This window comes from Lagenorhynchus albirostris, chromosome 13, assembly GCF_949774975.1.
Source record: "Lagenorhynchus albirostris chromosome 13, mLagAlb1.1, whole genome shotgun sequence".
Classification (NCBI taxonomy): Eukaryota; Metazoa; Chordata; class Mammalia; order Artiodactyla; family Delphinidae; genus Lagenorhynchus; species Lagenorhynchus albirostris.
This window is the reverse complement of record NC_083107.1, coordinates 27,477,494-27,499,584: the sequence shown is the minus strand read 5'-3', so window position 1 is coordinate 27,499,584 and position 22,091 is coordinate 27,477,494. Positions and strand designations below refer to the sequence as shown.

At 37.1% G+C, this 22,091-nt stretch overlaps 1 protein-coding gene and 1 pseudogene across 1 annotated transcript in view; one reads left to right on the top strand and one right to left on the bottom strand.

Moving 5' to 3' along the window:
• The window catches only part of EXOC6B (exocyst complex component 6B), a 712,247-nt gene that overhangs the window by 574,948 nt on the left and 115,208 nt on the right, over positions 1-22,091 (bottom strand). The gene's annotated exons all lie outside the window — the stretch shown is intronic.
• On the top strand, positions 5,249-14,134 carry LOC132531866 (dnaJ homolog subfamily A member 1-like; annotated as a pseudogene).

Genomic DNA, 22,091 nt, shown 5'->3' with positions numbered 1-22,091 from the left:
CCTTGCTACAGAGTAATGGTTTTTAATTGTCCTGGAAACAGACACATAGTTGTAATGAGTCGACTTGGCTAGGCCAAACTACATGTCCCCCAGTTGCCCTCCCTATGTGTTTCTAGTTAAGGTGAGGCACAAAAGATATTCCTGTGCAAGATGTAGGGAGTGGAAAGGGAGCAGCAGCCATTTTGTAGCTCCCACATGTTACACTTATCTGCTAGTTAAGGTTGTTGGCACAGGACAGCAGCCAAACCTGCCAGTTACTCCACTTTCCCCCCCGAACTGCCTTCGGCTCCTCCTAGGCCAGGTGTGTTTAGCTCCAAGATGAAGGGCACCATTTCTCCTGCAGTATATGCAGATCATCAAAATCAAAAGCAGCCAGAATTAATGGGTTTCAGTCCATTCTCCTGGGTTCCAGCTCGTACCTGTGAGTTCCAGCTTGTCTTTGCTCTCCCCTATTTTATATCTTCTTTCCCTTCCTGACTACCTTCCCTTTGGATTTCAAACTCCAGCATCAGACACAAAGATAACAGCTCTGCTTAGGGACTGATTTATGCAATTGTGGGAACTGGGTAAGTACTCTCCTAGTGGTTCTACTCCTCTGACTAAACCTGGACTGATACATAGACGGCTTTGAGAGGATATGAAAGTTAGGAACCAAGATAATGCACATACACACACAAGGACAAAATATTGAAGGCACTTCAAGGGGTTCAACAAATCCTTCTCAAAAACCCTATTACAGAGTAGAAAAGTAAAAACTGCAAGTATCAACCAAAAGACTGACTGGTTTGAAACTTTTCAGCCCTGAAATAAAATAGTACAACATAAACGTGTCTACCAATCATCTAAAAACTACAACAAAAAGAGGAAATACATCCAAATCCACTTTTCACCTAACATATAAATTTATAATGCATAAGAACTTCTTTAAAGTTTCAAGTACTTCTTTTTTAAAAATTGGATATTATTATTTGGTGACCTGCTGTTGTATTTGGCTTTACACTAGCCAAAGGTACTATGAAAAACACGGACAAATACAAAATTTTATACCAATTTACTTAAAAATAGCTGCTTATAGTCAGAATCTGGGCTACTGAAGAAGCAGAAGCATTAAGTGCTGCCCCCCAAAGATAGCCTAAACTCTAACAAGATAATGAGTTTTGGCTGATGTGAAGAGGCAATGAATCTTGAAAATACAAAATTTAATTTTTAAGTAGCTATAGAACACTAAAGGACAGAACACCTTATCCAATCTCAAAATAAACAGCTAAACCTTCCCCCTTCCCTGCTTGATTTCTCAGCATAGCAAATATCACTATTTGACAAACTAAACTGACTTGTTTTTAATACACACTCAATAGGTATTTATTGACTGAAATAATAAATGAAGTGTAAAGCTATTAATCTTGACGTTATACAATTGTGGGAACTGGGTAAGCACTCGATATTAATCTTGACTTCTTTAAAACTATTCAAATTCTGAGATATTTCTAAATAAGGATAATCTTTGACACATAAAATAGTGAAATGAATGTGTTATATAAGGAGAATACTATGTGATTACTAACAAGTTCCATATTCCTTTTCTATTATTCTTCCTTCTGTTTTACAACTCTGACTACACAAAGAAGTGTGTAGAATCTTCCTCTTCTGTTTTCATAGAATTCTTTATCAATTAAGATTACTTTACATAAAATGAACCTTCCATTTAGTAACTGACCCAGTGAAACTCTAAGATGATCCTTGGAAAGAAACGGCATTCACTAAGATTGGTGGCTAACTACATTCCAGTTGCATTTTTCTCCCTGTGCAAAATATGCTACAAAAGCCCAGGAGAGGAAGTTAAGTGGAATCTTACGTTTCACACTTCTTTTACATGAAGTCAATACTAATATCCTCAGGGCAAATCCTATTTGACCCTACCAAAACTCTAGCAAAGAGAAAAACAGATTATCAATCTCCCAACCCCAAACCACTCTTAAATAAAAGTTCTGTGGAAAATATCCTTTAGAAATAAGTATCTTCATGACTGAAACAGTGAGCTTTAATACCAGAGGAAAACAAAGAAACTGTATGAAATTCAACAAAAGCTCCAAAATAGTAGGCAAACAGCCAGCATTTTCTTTCTGTTCCCTGCATATTCTCCACCCTTGTTTCAAAAGAGTACAAAGGAGGAGAAGCATGAGGAGGAGGGGAGGACAAAATTTAACAAAGAAATAGGATACATGATAGAAAACACTTAAAAGCAAAACAGATCTGATGGTCTCACCTGGAAAACTGAAATATATCCATATGTATAGTGTTTGCTTTTTTTGTGTTTGTTTTTTATATAGAGTTTATAAAAGCAAGTTCTGAACAATAAAATGTATTTGTTTTCCCAACCCAGGATCTGCTCTACACAGTGCTTTTCTTTGCCTGTGAAGTTGTTCAACTTATGCTTCCCCACCTCAAATATAACCTGGGTGATAACAAAGTCCTATACTAAGTCCCCAAAGCCATCTTTTGGGCCATTCTGAGAAACAAAAGGATACTGCAAAGGATCAAACAATTCTTCATTCTCTAGAGCAGGGAATGAATGTGATGAAATACATCAATGTCTAGTGGGGTTATTTAAATCCATAAATTGATATAATTGTGGCTACTTTTTGTTGATATTTCATACCCACTCCACCTTTTGTAATCCCTAATATTTGTTCCCTCTGATTCACCCATGAATTAGAAGCCTGACTGATCTCTTTATTCACCCTCCTCTTTCTACCGATTTCTTCAATTCTTTCTCCTTCTTCGTTTTTTATTCCTGCATGTGTGCCACTTACCCTTCTTACTCCTCTAAATTCCTTACCTTTTCCTAACAAAATGTCTAAATCTCTTGAAAGAACTGATGGTCTCTCTATCCTAACTCATAAAAGTAGGGCAAGATGTCTAAGGAAATGTGACCTGAGATACTAATGTTGTTTATGTTCCCTCTGGGGAAGTGCTGATCTACACATAAGATAAAAATACATACTTCTTTTTAGAAAGAAATCCTGAGGAGATCTTGAACCTAAAAACCTCTGGACACAAACTTACCTGCTTTGTAAAAGTTTGCTTCCTTCAACAATGACATTCATAAATCTCATCCCAAAGACCCATAAATCTAGCTTCAGAAGGTAGATAGTTCTTCCACCTCTGTCTTTAGTCCAAGTTAGGTTTTTAATAAATGTTCAATGGGAATGGCGAAGTGAAGGACATGGTAATATGAACTATTATTTCCATGTGGATTTTGCTGTTGTTGTTTAAAGGAGAAGGAAAATAAAAAGGCTTTCGTTCCTGTTAAAATGCCATAGGAACAAAGAAGTTACTAAAGAATCCTGGATGCTCCACAGGCTGTGTCTGTATTCGTGCCCAGAGTCACCTTTCCTTCTGCGGGCTTACATATTGCTGAGATAGAATTCAGCCCTTCCATTTGTAGCAAGACATTTCTCTGTATGTCATTTGGCAGATGCAGTTGTGGGGCTCTGCCAATTCACCCTGGAGCCCTCTATTTTAATCAGTATCACATAAAGTTTAACACATGCTTTGAAATGTGCACCAGATCCAAAGCTTTGCCTGGGGACGGGGGTGGGGGTGCTTGCTGCAAAAACACATACCATCCCAAACGCTACTCCACAAGCAATTATCTTTCACCTTTGGCTGAACCAGGAGAACTGTCAACACCAGCACACTGCCAACCAGAAGAGAGGTTATGGGGTCAAAGCAGGAAAGAAGGTTGAATGCTTTAGGTTCAGCTTGGCTATTTGTTAATCCTGCTGGCTGCATGGAAGAAGCACTCTCCACAGTCACCAAGACACAGAAAAGCACACTATACGAGAAGTAGCTGTGAGTACACCAGAATTTTAACAACGCTTTTCAAGCAGTAAACTCTTTAGTAAAAGCACAAAACTCCAGCAGTACAATAGGACAATCATATATCAAAAGCTAAAGAACTCACATCAGCAAACTCTCATACATCAGGAAACTTCAACTGTGAACTGAGTTTTGTAGAAACAAAGGATTAAAACAAACCTCATATATTAGACATAAACACTTGTTTTCATCTCCTATCTAAACGTAAGTTTAAAATATTCAATATATTAAAATATTATTAAAGTTTCTTTGAATATGGAAACCAAAGGAAAGTTACCACTGATGATTAAACAAAAAAGACAATTACTAAAACAGAGATGGAAGGCCATTATCTCCCCAAGTTCCTCATACAAACCCCCAAAACACACACATACTGTTGATAAGATCTTCCCTAAATGCCAACTACAAAATATATGAATATTCTACCTCTTCCACAAGTACAATTAATCTCTTATAACCAGAATAACAGCCACATTTTATCCCATGTGCCATCTATGATCCATTTGTGAAAGATGGCCTAGATCACTGCTGGCTTAGTCCACTGAGAAGGACTCTAACTTAGTCTAGTACCGTGGCAAGACTGCCATGCTGAATCACTGATTTCTATCAGAGTGGACACTAACAGGCACAGATTTGTGGCACATAACTGTTCCACATCAGTTAGACTGATCGTCTCCAGAGTGGGGCGGTGTCTACCTGGAAGGTTATGCAAGAACAATACATTAGTACTTATATTTGTTTTCATCCTAAAAAAACAAAGAAACTAAGTTACTAATATTTGATTTAAGAAATGACACTGACACCCTCACTCTCTGACAAAGAGTCAAGTACCAGATATGGAATTCACAATATATATACTGAGGAAAAACAGTGCAGAGTGGTTGATAGTAATACACTCATTTGTTGATTTTCTTTCAGTTTATTGTGATGTGTTGCAGACTACATGTGCTCAGTTAAATAAAATTAGATTATACTATCTAGTTTTAGTTAAACTTGTAGAAAATGGGCAAATGGTTTTAATGTTTCCCTAGATATACACTGTGGTTTGAAATAATACTAATAAATAGGGTTAACACCTGTCTTCATCCTGGTGTGGTAAGACCATTATAATATTGGTCCCCAAGAATCAAGCCTCCCTGTGTGCATGCCCCTTAGCAATGTGACTCCGCTGCTTCTATGAAGAGGTAAAGACCATTTCTCCATGCTCTTCAATCTGGACTGGCTTTGTTACTTGCTTTTGGCTAGCAGAAGGTGATGGACATTGCCAAATTCTGGACTCTGGGTCCTAAGAGGCCCAGCAGCTTCAGCTCTCTTTCTCTGTCTGAGCCCATGCTATGAGGAATGCTATGAGGAAGACCACCATGCTATGAGGAAGCTCAGTTTAGCCTACTATGGGGTGAGAGTTCAGGTACAGAACCAAGACAACAGCTGGCACCAACTGTCAGCTAACCACATGAGTGACTTCCAGGTGAGGACAGCAGACAAATGCATGGAATCATAAGAAAAAATACATCAGGGAATTCCCTGGTGGTCCAGTGGTTAGGATTCCACGCCTTCACTGCCAAGGGCGCGAGTTCAGTCCCTGGTTGGGGAACTAAGATCCTACAAGCCACATGGCACAGCCAAAAAAAAAAAAAAAAAAAAAACCCGAGAATTAACATGAACAAACCTCTTTTTTAAGCCTCAGCTATGCCACTCAATAAATATTTTTTAAAAAGAAAAAATATATCAATATTATCTTTAAGCCATTAAGTTTTGAGGTAGTTTGTTAAGAGCAATTGATAGCTGATACACCTGGTAAGAGCCCCCTGTCAAATATATCATGTGGCAAATATAAGGATGATCAAAGCAGATCTGACCGAAAATAACACCCCAAATTTGAAATATAAAAATGACTATTTGAAAGGGGAATTTAAATGCATTATTAACAATGACTCTCTCCCTAAATATACATCCTGCCCAGAGACAGTAGCTAATAAGAGTAGTACATATGTATACCACTTATAAATAAATAACATATACATATATAAGGTATATATGCACAAAAATGTTTTACTGAAGGCAGTCCATAATCAAAAAAGTTTAGAACCATATGTGTATTACTACTGAAATTAATATACATATATAATTTTTAAATACAAATATACAGCTACTGGGTATAAATGTTCAATTTCGTTTGAAGATAAGGGTGTCAAATTTTTTGGAAAAGTTTCAGTGAGCTGTCATGCTCTAGTACATGTAGTAAAAGTTGAAAAAAGAGCCTCATCAAGCTATTTAGTCCACCTCTATTTCCAGACATTACAAGCTCCAAACTAACCCAGGAAGTAAGAATCTCCATGGTTCTAATATTCTGCTTTTACTAATACAATGCATTTTTACTTTACAATATTATGAATCCTCCCCCCATCCCACAATATTTTACTTACTATGCTACTTACGACACTTAGATTACCACCCAACTATCAAATTCCTTAGCATCGCAGATTTCTATCTTGGATGAACAGTGATATCTTTCAATAAGACAGGAAATATGGAAGAAAAGCATTGGATGGTTTGGTGACAGGGAGAGGGATTACAGTGGTAAAGCCAATGAAAGGGAGACCTGAGCATGTCAACTGTAAAGTGGAAGGAGTCAGTGAAAGGGAAAGGTTGAAGAAAAAAGGAAGGAAGAGAAAGATGGAACATTTGACAGAACAAAGAAATAAGACTGCGCACAAGTGGAAGAAACAGTCTTAAACAGGAGGGATAGCCTCTTCCTCTGAAACCGGAATTGAAGCAATAAAGAATGGTGGAAACATATAATTAAGCAGTAAGAGTACTGAAAGCCAAGCAAATTTCTGCTTAAAAGTCCTGTTTCTCTAGGACATCGGTTAAGGTACAGAAAAAGGAGTATTTTCTCTATGAAGAAAAAGGTGAATCTTCACCGAAGTATTATAAAATGCCTTTTTATGTCTACTGAATATGACCAATTTTAAGTGTAAGTCATACTGAATATGCCATTTTAAGTTTACTCATATTATGCTATCACTAGCTATTTCAAGTTAAAATTTATTTTCATTGTTATTTTGCCCTTCTCTATTTCTTCTGTAGTACCTATACAACAGAAGTAAGAAGAAAAAAGAAGTAACAAAAGCACAGGAGAAATCACAGGCAAACCAAAGTTTGGAAATACAACCTTATCCAACTTTCACAGTATACAATATAGGTCAATGTATTCTCAGACACCTATCTACTATCTAAACTGGGCAAGTCAGAAAAATTTACCAACATCTTGAATCTACCTGTCAGTGTGTTAGTAAAAATAGCATCCATTTTCACTAATGATGTAAAATTGAACTGTGAGACTGTTATAATTTTATTCAAGCTTTTCCACTATGTATTCTTCACAAACCATGATGAAACTAGAAAAGGAGCATCTCAGAATACACTACTGAATCTAATACTCATACTGGATCTTAACAGTCCAGATGGCTCCCACAAGGATATATTTCACAGAGTACTCAAATCCTCTGACATTTTATGAAAAAATTGTGTCCACACAATAATTTTTCTGAGGAGAGGGTTCATGACTTTCATTGGATTCTCAAAAGGTTTACGTCCCTAAAATGTTTAAGAACTACTGCTATAGATATCTCTCCTCTCCACTGTTAAAAGACCAACTCTGCTTTAAAGACTTACCAAGAAAGACAAACATAACACATGCCCAGATAGACCACAGCCTCTTCATCAGGGCAGCTAAGAGATTCATATGTTTAACAAACTGAGGAGAGCTGAAGTCATTCTGTTGGAAAGTAGGCCGTACTATTTTTTGACATTTGCTTGTTTTCTTATATGGGAAGTAAGGGAAAGGTACAAATTAATAACAGACTTCAGCCTAAGTCAAAAAATAAGATTATAGTACCGAAAAAAAAGATACTCCTTATCCTTAAATTCTTTGACACCAGAATAAAATCACCATACTCAAGGGCACAACCCTCAAAAGAAGATTAAGACCACCACGGTTCAAGCCAGCAAGTAATTACACTAAAAACAAAACCTAAGGTAAAAATATAGCTTTCTATTTGTCTTGTTAGTTACAAAGACTACAAAAATACACACACACACACACACACACACACACACACACACAGACTAGAAATACTTTCAGAGAATAAGGGCTACTCCAGTTGTTGCTTCTGAACAAATTTCTCAAGGAAACTAAAGAAGAGAAAAACCTATCTATAAAATTCAAGAACTACAATCTATTTCTTATTAAATTAAAAAGCTATTGTGTGAATTCCGGTTTTGCTTTTCGCCTTTTTTTCTTCTCTGGAAAGAGATCGCAAGTTCCTCAACACATATATAAAAGATTTTATTTGTTCAGTCAGTACTGGAGCACAAATCATAAGCTTTTAATTCACTGGTTACAGGGTTTCAGTTTTAGAAGATGAAAAAGTCCTGAAGATGGATGGTGGTGATGATTGTACAACAGTGTGAATGTACTGATTAATGCCACAAAACCGTACGTTTTAAAATGATTTAAGAAGGTAAATTTTATGTTATGAATATTTTACCAAGAAAAAAAAAGCACTGGTATACAGAAGTGAGAAAGTTTCACTGGAGGAGAATCAAGATAAAATTATACCTAAGTGAAAAAGTTTCAGCTGGTTCTTCAAAGATAATTTGCAACTCGAGATATCAAAATTGAACATAACAGTTACAGGTTTCATCAGCAAATTAAGAGCCTAAGAAGACCAGGAAAATATTAAAACTCTTACAATATCCATGGAAATTCTCTGTCCTTAAATGCATAAGTGCCCTGCCAAAGGAAAAAAAAGTGTATGTATGTATAATATAACAAAAATTTGCTGAATGCCTAGTTTGTACAAAGCAGTGTGCTAGGTTCTATGCGAACAATAAGATGAAGCCAATTCAGACATATGCCCTCGAGAAAATGCCAGTAAATGATTATCATCTTAGTTCCACTTCCTGAACTCTATCCTAGCTGTAGGTTCCCCTCCTCCAAACAAGTGTCCCAGATCCCTTTTATTACCTAGTATTCTACAAGTGAGTCCTCTGTGATTTATGGTGGTGTGCCACAGAACACATCTTAAGCACTGGCATTGCAAGACTTTAAAAATAAGAGCTCTTAAATTCCCTACTTCCTTCCCAATCTCATTAACATCTCAACTGGTATAGGGTAATCATCTCCCCTGACAGCCCACCCTGATTTGTAAAACAGAATTTTCTCAATTTTAAAAATTTCCAAATACTTAAACATTTATATAAAGATCCATTATCACTGTTCTGTTTTAATAGCTAACCACACTAGAGGCCTCAATGGTTGGCTGACTTCTGAGTTTAAGCAAACACACACATGCAAGTAGGCACTACAACATGACAAGGCCTTTTCTTTCCCCCCAGACAACTGCCCCAATCTGCAGAGCATTTTCTCCTCTGCATGCACACACAAAGTAATAATTGAAAGCTGTTCTAAATCTGCTGTAGATGTGCAATTAGAAAATTATGTCAGGAAGGTAAAGTAGCCTGAACTTGTCAACAAAACAACTTTTTTGCAAGCTTTCAAAACAAATAAAATGTAGTCAGTTGAAAACTTCCGGCTCACAGTATAAACTCTTGCCACTGCTTTGTTCAATAGCCTCTCACAAAGAACAAAGAACAAAAGAGTCTATAAGTGAAAAATTCACCTCTAATGATCTAACCACTTCCCATACTTCCCAGTCCAGAGTTTTATTCCCTAGCCATCTTGGTGCAGGCATTTATCCATTCACCTCCTAATGAAGACAGAAAGAATTCATCCCAGTACAGTCAGGTTCAAAGGTCATAAAGCCTCTAAAGCTTAGAATCACATAGACCTAAAAAAGCAGCAACTTAGGTGGTCATCTGTCACTATTCAATTGCAAAAATTTAATTTTTCTGCGTTTTTAGTTTGGGGTTCATTTCTCTGTTGAGATCCTAAACAAGAGGGAATAAGAGAAATGTCACATTCTCAATCAGTGAGATAATAATTAGCAATAATTAATTAACTGAAGTTTCTGGTAGTCCTCATTACCTGTTCAATATGCTTCCCAACCTATACTTTTGATAAACTTCATGACCAATGGCCAAGGGGTTAGGAATAGAGAGATGGTTTGACTACAAAGGGGTAGCACAAAGGAATTTGGGGAGGTGATGGAATTGTTCTGTTTGTGGTGGTGTTTACGTGAATCTATGCATGTTTAAAAAGTTATGGACACCAAAAAAAAGATATATTGTATGTAAATATTTTTAATTTTGAAGCTACTCTAGGGTTACTTGCTAAAACTTTTTAGCAGGGAGATCTAGTAGGATGTGAGAAAATAGATTCCTCTTGTTCTAGAACATCCTTAGGTCCACATCTCTGGCCCTCCTGAATATATTTGAATATTTCTTTTTCTTCCTTTCTTTTTATTTCCTCACATACCAGTTCCCTTACCATTATTTTGATGGAGTTTTTTTGCTCAGTAAAGAAAACATCTGGCAGAGGACAAGAATAAAGCACTCACTGAGAGCACAACAATCCTAGGAATTCTCAACTGGATTTCTCCAGGGCCAGTAAGAACTATCCCCCAGGTCAAAGGGCACACCATGGGGATTCGGGGAGGGCTCTAAATCCAAACCTCAAACTTGGCTCCACTACACTCTGCACACGTGGCAGGCATCTAGAATTGTCAAAAGGGAAGTACAGCATACCAGTAAACTGACTTGTTCATACCAAGAAGTATCAGCACAGGAGATGAGAAAATACACTGAGCTCAGAGTATAGCTCAATCTAGTAACTGAGAAACACGATCACCACATGCATAGTGAAGTTACTTCAAGAGACCGTAGAAAGACTAAGAACCCAAAATACAATTTCCATCAACAAAATAAAGATATCCATTTAAGTCTCACTAATTTCTACGGTCTGAATTGCCCATTTAAGCAGATGTAAGGTTTGGTTTCTCACTGACATTAAAGCAATTATTGCAATATAGTACAAAAAACAAAACAAACAAAAACCCTGCATTTCTTAACACTGAAGCCTGAAAAAAATAAGGAAAACCTTCAGGTTAAAAAAAATTTTTTCCCTCTAAAAGTAGTGGCTCATGCTTTCCCAAATCAGTTTGTTTAAAACTACTTATGAAAAAAATGTAGTTGCAATCATTTAATAAGAAGATGGAGAGGCAGAAAGACAGCTGGTATTAAGCTATCAATACCCAAGCTACCCCAACTGAAGACTAATTGCCTGATAAAATCACATAGATCTCAAAACAAAAAAATCCAAAAATGCCATATTTATTAAGTGCCTACTGTGTGTCTAAGTACTTTACATACATGATCTTATTAGACACATTAATAAAAGAGGAAAATAAGGCTTAGATTAAGTGTTTTGCCCATAAGTGAGAAGTTTCAACCCAGCTTTCTTGACTCCAAACCTATGCTCTTTAATATTGAAGACACTACAAAAGAAATTTTCTACAAGAAAGACTTGACTAGGAATGGATATGAGCTAATTTTCTCTAAAAATTATTACAAAGAGAGTTGACTGCTGCTCTGTATTCTCTATTATCACTATAACTGCATGACAAAGATAAGGTAAGGCACCACCTCTCCTAGTCTGCAATTAGTGCAAGCCAAGTTGATAATAAGTAAATGCCTATGGTCCTTGAGAGAGTCAGCAATGGATCCAGTCTCCTTTCTCCCATTTAAGGGTCTACATTCTAAGACCACTATCTCGAAGTGTTCTTATAACCAATATAATCAAACTCAACCTTTTTAAAGTAAAAGTAGCTTTGATTGGTGCTAATGCCTCTTTGATTATAACATTTTATAACTCATAATTCTCGTACTTATAAAACGTTACAGTATTTTTATAGTCAATTACATGAGACCAATTTTCTTGGGTATTAATGATCCCTGCTAGCCCAATGAAAGCATTAAAAAATAAAAGACAGTTGAAATGACCAAATGACCAGATCTCTATGAGATCTATTTTATAAAATGATATTAAACAGATCTAAACTTGGGGTAAAGAAGCACGAAATGTGAGAAAGCATTCGCCAAATTTAAGATGCAGTTCAAACAGTAGAATTAATTACTATCTGTAGGCAGGGCCCAAGGATTAATCACATTTAAGTAAAAATATGCAAGACTTAACAACCATTTTAAAACATGTCTTTAGTGTCCTTGTTTGCTTTGTACATTCACTGTGTTAATATAAGATTAGATATTAGAATCTAATTAGAATTAATAGTGAAAGCATATCAGAACATCAAGAAAATCTGAGATCTGGGAAGAACCAGAACTGATGAGTTCTTATCCTTGAATTTAAACCCTTTAAAAATATCAAACTTGGAACTGTTCTTTAGACCAAAGAACCATTATCCACACAGCTAAACATACACATAATAGAGAGCAAATACCACGATTCTCAAACTTTATTATGGTTTCAGATCTTATATCATGGTTGACTTTTTAAAATAAAGATTCTCAGTTGGGGTGGTCAGCATGTAAGGCTGCTCAAGATGAAGCTGAATTCTCAGGTCTTACAAGCAGGATTTCTAGAACTAAGAGAGAGGCAAACAGAGAAAGAGAAAGAGAAAGAGAGAGAGAAAAAAAAAAAGAGAGAAATAGAGAAAAAATAAGAGAAGAAAAAGGAAAGGAAATGGAGGGGGGGACCCCAACCATATAAAGAGATGCAAGTAAAAGAGAAGCAAGTCTTTGTTTTAAAATATCTATTCCATATTTCAATCATGTAGTTGTTATATCTGACTTGAGAAAACATCATCCATACACAAGCAGAGTAAGATAGTACGCTCCTCGAAAAGGCGGAGGAGTGGCGGCTGCCCGAGCTGCGCACCACAACGCGCTCCTTCCCGCTCCCCCACGCCGGCACCGGCCCACTGACCCACTCATCTCACCGACTGTAGAAAACGGTGAAAGAAACCACTTATGATGTTTTGGGGGTCAAACCCAATGCCACCCAAGAAGAACTGAAAAAGGCTTACAGGAAACTGGCCTTGAAGTACCACCCTGATAAGAATCCAAATGTAGGAGAGAAGTTTAAACAGATTTCTTAAGCTTTCGAAGTGCTCTCTGATGCAAAGGGAATTATATGACAAAGGAGGAGAGCAGGCAATTAAAGAAGGTGGAGCAGGTGGTGGTTTGGGCTCCCCCATGGACATCTTTGATATGTTTTTTGGAGGAAGAGGCAGGATGCAAAGAGAAAGGAGAGGTAAAAATGTTGTGCATCAACTCACAGTAACCTTAGAAGATTTATGGTGCAAAAAGAAAACTAGATCTGCAAAAGAATGTGATTTGTGACAAATGTGAAGGCCGAGATGCTAAGAAAGGAGCAGTAAAGTGCTGTCTCAATTGCCGAGGTACTGGAATGCAAATAAGAATTCATCAAATAGGACCTGGAATGGTCCAGCAAATTCAGTCTGTCTGCATGGAGTGCCAGGGCCATGGGGAGCAGATCAGTCCTAAAGATAGATGTAAAAGCTGCAATGGAGGGAAGGTAGTTTGAGAGAAGAAAATTCTAGAAGTTCACATTAACAAAGGCATGAAAGATGACCAGAAGATAACATTCCACGGTGAAGGAGACACCAAGAACCAGGACTGGAGCCAGGAGATATTATCATCATTTTAGATCAGGAGGACCATGCTGTTTTTACTCGACGAGGAGAAGACCTTCTCATGTGTATGGACATACAGCTGGTTGAGGCATTGTGTGGCTTCCAAAAGCCAATATCTACTCTTGACAACCGCACCACAGTCATCACTTCTCATCCAGGTCAGACTGTCGAGCGTGGAGATATCAAGTGTGTGCTAAATGAAGGCATGCCAATTTATCGTAGACCACATTAAAAGGGTCGCATCATCGATGAATTTAAGGTAAACTTTCCTGAGAATGGCTTTCTCTCCCCTGATAAACTCTCTTTGCTGGAAAAACTCCAACCTGAGAGGAAGGAAGTGGAAGAGACTGATGAAATGGACCAGGCAGAACTAGTGGACTTTGATCCAAATCAGGAAAGACAGTGCCACTACAATGGAGAAGCATATGAGGATGATGAACATCATCCTCAGGGTGGTGTTCAGTGTCAGACCTCCTAATGGGGCCAGTGAATAACACTCACTGCTGGCATTTTATTTGCAGTAGTGATTGAGTGAAGAACTATAATCATAATATGCTCACTACTTGCTATTGTTTGTTTTAATATTCAACTATAGTAGTGTTTTAAAAGTTAAATGAAGAATAAACTCAAATATAAAAGCGCTGACTTTGCCCTGTATGTATGATGACTTCAGTGTGCAAGATAAGTTGAATACTTGTAAAAACTACTTTAAAAAATTTCCCCTAGCATTTGTTAGGCCATACTTTGTAACTGATTTCAGCTATGTACATGGAATAGCTTAGACTGAAATGCCAGGTATATGTATTGACTTCAGTGTATGACCCTTAATTGTTCAGCTATGAAGTTAAAACTGGATTTAACTGGCAGTCAGAGAATTTGTAGAGAAGTGTTGGTCTGTACAGTGGTATTAAGTGGGATTCATTGTGATGCCTCTGCCTTTATTCTATTGCCTCAACTGTTACTTGAAGATGGCATGCTATATAATTTAATTTAGCCTGTGGTATCAGTGATAGAAATGATACCTTTCTAAAGAAGAGGTTTATCATATAACATGCTGCTTCTTGAGGGCTTGCATTTGTTGAACTGCATTCCCTTCTGCTGGGCCATCTTTTTTTAATATATCTAGTTATTGGTCCTGGTTACTTTTTCCTTCTCTTTGGACCACAGTAAGCCTTAAGAGTAGTGACTTCTGGAGCAGGGTAACTTAGAGGCTGGAGTGATAAGACCTTTACATGAAGAAGTAATTTGCATGTATGAGTTAGGAAGGTGTTTTGCAGGTATATTACAGGCTTACTTTAAACCATTTAACTTATGCTCCAAAGAAACTGTAATTTAATGTTGGTAGTATAGTAAACTATGAATAGCTTTAATTGTATGTTTAAAGTCATATTCTCACAAGCTTAAATCTGGATATCAGAATTAAGCAATTCTTGAAATGTATGAATGTCTCCTTAATATACTGATTACAAAGCAAAAAAAAGAAAGAATACTAGTTCATTCAGACCTGTAGTGAGAGATCACTACCTATTAAACATAAACTTTAATAGTTCATTCCAATGAGATGAAAATACATCTTGCTTCCATTCATCATTTAGAAAGGCAGAGAGAGGCTGTGTCTGAACAGATCTAAACTTCATCTGATAATGGGAATTCCCTGGTGGTCCAGTGGTTAGGACTCCATGCTTCTACTGCCAAGGGCCCGGGCAAGCTGCGCTGTGCAGCCAAAAATAAATAAGCAAATAAATAAAGGCTTGGGGCTTCCCTGGTGGTGCAGTGGTTAAGAGTCTGCCTGCCAATACAGGGGACACGGGTTCAAGCCCTGGTCTAGGAAGATCCCACATGCCATGGAACAACTAAGCCCATGCGCCACAACTACTGAGCCTGCGCTCTAGAGCCCGCAAACCACAACTGCTGAGCCCACGCACCACAACTACTGAAGCCCACATGCCTGGAGCCCTGCTCCGCAACTAGAGAAGCCACCGCAATGAGAAGCCCGCTCACCACAACAAAGAGTAGCACCCGCTCACCCCAACTAGAGAAAGCCCGCGCGCAGCAACAAAGACCCAACGCAGCCAAAAATAAATAAATAAATAAAATTTGAAAATAAAGGCTTTTTAAAAAATAATAATAAACTTAATCTGATAATAAAGACAATAAAGTGGTTGTTCTTGGCCCCCTGTACAGTAATATTTAACAGCACTTAGGCTGTATATTTACATATTATATTTAAGGCATCATTTTAAATAACCTTTCATATCATTGCATATTTCAGAGGCTAAATTATATAATAAAAACACAAACAGGTAGCATCTTATTTATGTCAATAAGATCAATTCATTTCCACCTGATAAGTTAGATTGAAAGTGCTGGTCTCAAGTTCAAGTCAAAAGTGAGTTCAGGGGGCTTCCCTGGTGGCGCAGTGGTTGAGAGTCCGCCTGCCGATGCAGGGGACGCAGGTTTGTGCCCCGGTCTGGGAAGATCCCACATGCCACGGAGCGGCTGGGCCCGTGAGCCATGGCCGCTGAGCCTGCGCGTCCGGAGCCTGTGCTCCGCAACGGGAGAGGCCACAACAGTGAGAGGCCTGCATACCGCAAAAAAAAAAAAAAAAAAAGTGAGTTCAGTGACCTGAATTTCATTTCCACATTAGTGTGGTACAATTTTTCATGATACTTGGAGGCTGCAGGAAATCCCAGGAATATTGTAACGGAATGAAGTTCAGTTATTGTACGAACTACCGAAGAAAAACTTCATAGTGTAGGTCATTTTCCTTTATTGTAAATTTAACAGAAAGTTAACACTGGCTCTCTCCCACAAAACTCTGAGGCCAAGTCAAATTATATGTAAGCTAGCCTATCAGCACTACTTTCCTTCACTGCTCTTTTAACTCCCTCTTTCCCCATCTTCTCCTGCAGCAGCACAGGGACTACTCACTCACCAGAACACATGCCCAAGTATGAAATGAGTGTGAACCTGCAACAGTGGCAGGGGTGAGGTAGTGTGACATTTTGCAACCAAAGGAAGGTACTGAAGAACTCATATTCTCTTCTGAACAATGGTAAATATTTAACTTAAGAATTCAAGGCAAGGGAAAGAGAACATTCTGGTTATCACAAATTTGCAACCTTTATCATCACTTTCAAGATTTTTATATTATTTTTTTTAATTTGCTTTGTTGCCTATTAAATCAAATTTATCTGTTCACTTCTTTAATAAGGCACACAATACAACAGAGATTTGAATGGACCTCAGTTTAAGTTACAACTAACAAATAATTCCTTTCCCACCTTGTTACAGCTATGAATCTGAAGACTGGAGACTCCTCAATTACCCACATAAAACAGAAAAGAAAATCAATAATGCCATAGATAGGTATAAATAGTCCCTTAAATAAGGGAACGCTTCCTCTGTACCCTGAGAGTTGGAACATTTACTACCTCATATCCAGTCCACCAACAAATCCCATGTTATACACATACACCTAATCTGACTTAAGTTTCTTTTCGTGTGTGTTCAATATATCTTCCCTAAGTTATACATGCAAAACTATGCATAGTTAAGTTATACATAAAGAGTTTATTATGAGAAACAACCGTTTCCTCCTCTCCTCTTTCTCCCCAAATCCTGCTCCCCAGAAGCAACCACTCTTTTGATGCTTACGTCTTTATCTCTACATACCATGCTTATGTGTGCTACTGCTTATTTCTGTAGGTTTTTTTAATTGTGGTAAAATTTATGACATAAAATTTTCCATTTTAACCATTTTTAACTGTACAGTTCTGTGCCATTAGGTACATTCACCTTGTTGGACAACCATCACCACCACCCATCTTCAGAACTTCTTCATCTTCCCCAACCGAAACTCTGTACCCATTAAACATTAACTCCTCATCCCTTTTACTGCTAGCCCCTGGAAACCATCATTCTACCTTCTGTCTTTATGAATTTGACTACTTCAGAACCTCAGATAAGTGGAACTATACAATATTTGTCCTTTCATGCCTGGCTTATTTCACTTAGCATAATGTCTTCAAGGTTCATTCATGTTGTAGCATGTGTCCAAATTTCCTTTTTTAAGGCTAAAAAATATTCCATTATATGTATATACCACATTTTGTTTATCCATCCATCAATGGACACTAGGATTGTTTCTGCCTTTTGGTTATTGTGGGGTTTTTTAGTTCTAAGCATTAGCTATTGACTTTCCACCATGGAAGACGGGGGTTTAAGGTCTCTTTCACATTCCTTTTTTTTTTGCGGTACGCGGGCCTCTCACTGTTGTGGCCTCTCCCGTTGCGGAGCACAGGCTCCGGACACGCAGGCTCAGCGGCCATGGCTCACGGGCCTAGCCGCTCCGCAGCATGTGGGATCTTCCCGGACAGGGGCACGAACCCGCATCCCCTGCATCGGCAGGCGGACTCTCAACCACTGTACCACCAGGGAAGCCCTCTTTCACATTCTTAACACACCAGCACCAAATATCTGTGCAGTGTCCATTCACATATCCCTCTACAACAGAGATAAACCAATGGATTAATTACCTATATTAACTTTTAGCATTTAATTATTATAACTGTATAAATGCAATACATAGCCAAGCCATATAAGATACTGTTTTTAACCTCTAAAGACATTTAGGATTTTCACTTTGACCTCTGGCTTCTGAAAATTCACAATATGCCTTTATATAAGCCTCTTTTCATGCCTTTGTTGGATACTTGGTGGGTCCTTTAATCTGCATGTTCATGTCTTAGAATTTTGGGAAATTTTCCCATATTATTTCTGTGATGAATTCCTTCCCTTCATTTTTGCTTTATTTTTCTAAAATGCTTAGTATTCAAATGCTGGATCACCTAGACTGCCCCTTAATATTCTTATATCTTTTCTATTCCCCATGTTCTATCTCTTTTTCTTTTTACTCTTCTCTCTGGAATATATTTTTAACTTTATTTTCCAAACCCTCCTTTAAGTGTTTTCTGCTATCATATTTTTAATTTCTAAAATTCTTTTTGTTCTCTGCACTTCTCCTTTTATGCAGCATTCTGATCTTGCTTTTTACATGTAATTTATTTTCTATTATCTTTCTAATGCTACTGACGATAGTTTGGGTTTTTTTGCCTTTTAGGTTTTCCTCTTCTTGCATAGTCCCTATCTTCTCCAAGTTGCTTCTTTGTATGTGTTTGTTCTGACTCTACTTTCATGTTAGAATCTTTTCTCAAATATCTGCTGATCCTTAGCCATCTGCTCAAATTTTAAATTGGGAAACTAAAAAGCTGACTGAATGTACATCAGTCTAGTCTACTGTGGCCTTCAAAGTGATCTGACTTGCCCTTTTTACTAGGGACTACTCAGTGGACATATCTTTAGGATACTTCTCTTGGGCTAATCATATTGTTCAGAGTATTCAGATTATCTTCCAATCTCACACCTGAAGGGTATAAGCCTGGTTCTGGGAACCAAATCAGAAAAGAGGGCTGTGAGATTTAGGATAAATCTCAGTATTTAGTATATAAACTTTCACTGTTTTCAGTTTGTGTCTATTGTTCTCTGATCTTCAGCTAGAGTTGAGATCAGGTAGTTAACTGATAGGAAAAAGCTGGGTAAGGAATCCAGATGTCTAACTGGTTCTGAAATAGACATTCAACCAATCTTCCTGTTTGGCCATCAATTTTACCCCCTTTCCCTGATGCCAGCAATTTCTTAAACATAGGGGTTCTGCAAAACACTAAAAATTGGGTTGTTCTCATTTTCTTCTACTACTGGTTTAGGACTGAGTTTTCTTGGATATGTTAGGACAATTATCACACATCTTTTTACTTTCCAATTTCCAAAAAATGTTGCTATCACCTGCTCTCCTAGAGTCTTTATGTTTGGGAGCTCGTGTTTTTTAAAAAAATTCCCTTAGCTGTTGTTTTTATGAGTTTGGAGAGGTGGAAGATAGAAATATATGTGTTCGACCCACTATCTTTAACAAGAAGTTAATTTGATCACTTCTTAGTACCTTCACAGTATTTTCAGATAGTTTCAAAATCCATTCAAAGTGCAATTTTAATGTTTTCATATACTTAAGAATATAATTGGAATAAGCGGATATACCCTAGAATATTAAAAAAAAGGATGGCTTTTCCTGAAAAATGTTAAGGTGTAGGTACTTTAAATTTAATTAAATACACAATTAAGAGTAATTAATTGATTTATTAACTATCTACTATGACCAAGCACTATGCTAGCAAGGTGCTGAAGATATAAAGGTAAAAAACATACCTCTGTCCTTACAGAGACCATAAACTGGTTGGGAAGACAGATAAGTAAAGCAGCAGTCATGCTAACAGCATTCCCTAGTGCCATGAGATGCTACCTTGGAGGGCCCTAGTGGCTCTCTACCTTCCCCATTCTCAAAGCTTAGCAATGAACTGGTAAAACTAGTTACTAACTCAATAGACTGAGTCAGCTCATCTGAAGAATACTAAGTCTCTTTAGCTAATCTAAGAGGCATTTATAGAATTCCCCTAGCCAAGTCATTTCTCTGACCAGCAAGGATCCACCTAGTACATATTGACTAGATGTTCTTGCCCTTCTCCCAGCTTCCCTATCAATATTACAAGAGCAGGGTCCTTCTCCTGAGGCATGTCCCACTGTTTATACAGCAAAGTTGAACCCATCAGGTCCCTCCACAAAATGACAGGAAGATGGTATTCTCAGGCACTGTTCTGACCTTTCTGCCTATAAGGTTTACTGAGGAAAAGTTACTTTATACCTATATGGCATAATACTAATGTGTGTGTGTCTATGCCTCTTGTATAACACTACCTTTATCACTTATTAAATTCTTATACTATACATTTGGGTCAATTTCTGAACTTGTATTCTGTTCTACTCAGCAGTTTATTCTTATGATACCATATTGTTTTAAATTAAGTATTACTGCTTTCTAGTACAAGCCAAGGCTCAGTAAAAGGAATATTCTCAAAAGAATTTAATCTTAAAATAACTGAAACATATATATATATATATATGCATACATGTAGTATATTTGTGGGAGATGGTGTAAGTATTGCAATAGCTGCTGTTCCTCTAAAGTAATGGTCTATTTTAGGATGAGCACACTAAAAATCCATATTCACAAATTATACTGAGAACCCATATGACAATTTTCTCTTAAAATTTAATAACAAGAAAATTTCTCCTGATAAGCTGGTATGCTTTGCTTACCCAAAGCAAATAAATAATATGTTTATTATATATACACACACCATATAGTTTCCTTTTTATCCTGAAGAAAACTCAAAAGCAAACTGTAATATTGCCATCAAATTAGATTTAAGGAATAAATTCTCTTTCTTCTTTCACTCAACATGAATCAAGGGTCATTGATCTTTTAAATTTAATTGTCATCTTTTTAACTGAACTCAGGTTCAAAATATTTTAGAAGTGTATACAATAGAAATAATTTTTAAGGTAAGGAGAAAAAAACTGATTAAAAATGAGATCTAATTCAAGGCTGAAAATTGTCACCGATAATTGAATTTTAGGAATAAAATTAAAAGTAGTTCAATCATCAAGTTTAACTCTAATTTTAATCTTCTCCTTCTCCATACTCTTAGAATCTATTTACGTTCACCATTCATCTAGGATGGTTCTTTTTCTTTCTTTCTTTTAATTTAACATGTATTATAAGCCTGGGACTAAGCTAAGTACTTGATTTCCCTAAATATTTCCACATCTTTTCAAAGAAGATTAAAAATTCCAACTGTACAGTTGTGAAGACTGAATGTGATGTTTAGTAACTTGCCCACTGTCATACAGCTAGCAAATGACAAATCTAGGAGTTTAATCCAAACTCCAAAGTCTATTCTGTTAACTATCATATTACTGAACAGTAAACTAAATCCCTACTATCCTCTTCAGATTCTAAAATTGTACTATCTATCATAAGCTCAGATTCTAAAATTGTACTATCATAAGCTCAGATTCTAAAATTGTACTATCTATCATAAGCTCAGATTCTAAAATTGTACTATCTATCATAAGCTACTCTGATTGTTGCCTACTTCAAGAATCCCATATAACACAGCTCTCACATTCCCCCACCTTACCCGCAGGCCATCCATATCATCAAAGAATAAGGAGCAAGAATTAGTACAAACACAAAAATACCAAAATCAAGAAGAAAAGAAAAGAAAAAGTAAATCCAGGAACACCAAACCAAGTGAGCACCAACTTCTTTGACTCCAAAGGCCATATTCTGTGGAAGTTTTGCATAGCATCCAGCGCAAAAGAGATTTCAACAGCAATAATGCTTTTACTTGGCAGTCATTGCATGGCCTATGTGATCTCAGTTGGTAGTACTATGCCTGATCTAAGTCAAAGATGTTCTACACAATAAATAAAACAACACATTTTGCTCTAGTCAAGACTTAATCAAAGAAAGTCAAGGGCTGAAAGAACCACGGTGACAGTTAATCTCACCCAAGGAGCAGTTTCTTTAAAACTAGTTACTAAAGGAAGAATGCCTGGGGAGCCTTCCATTTCTTTTATAAGCAAGCAGTTCCTTTTCTAAGCATCAGTCATATA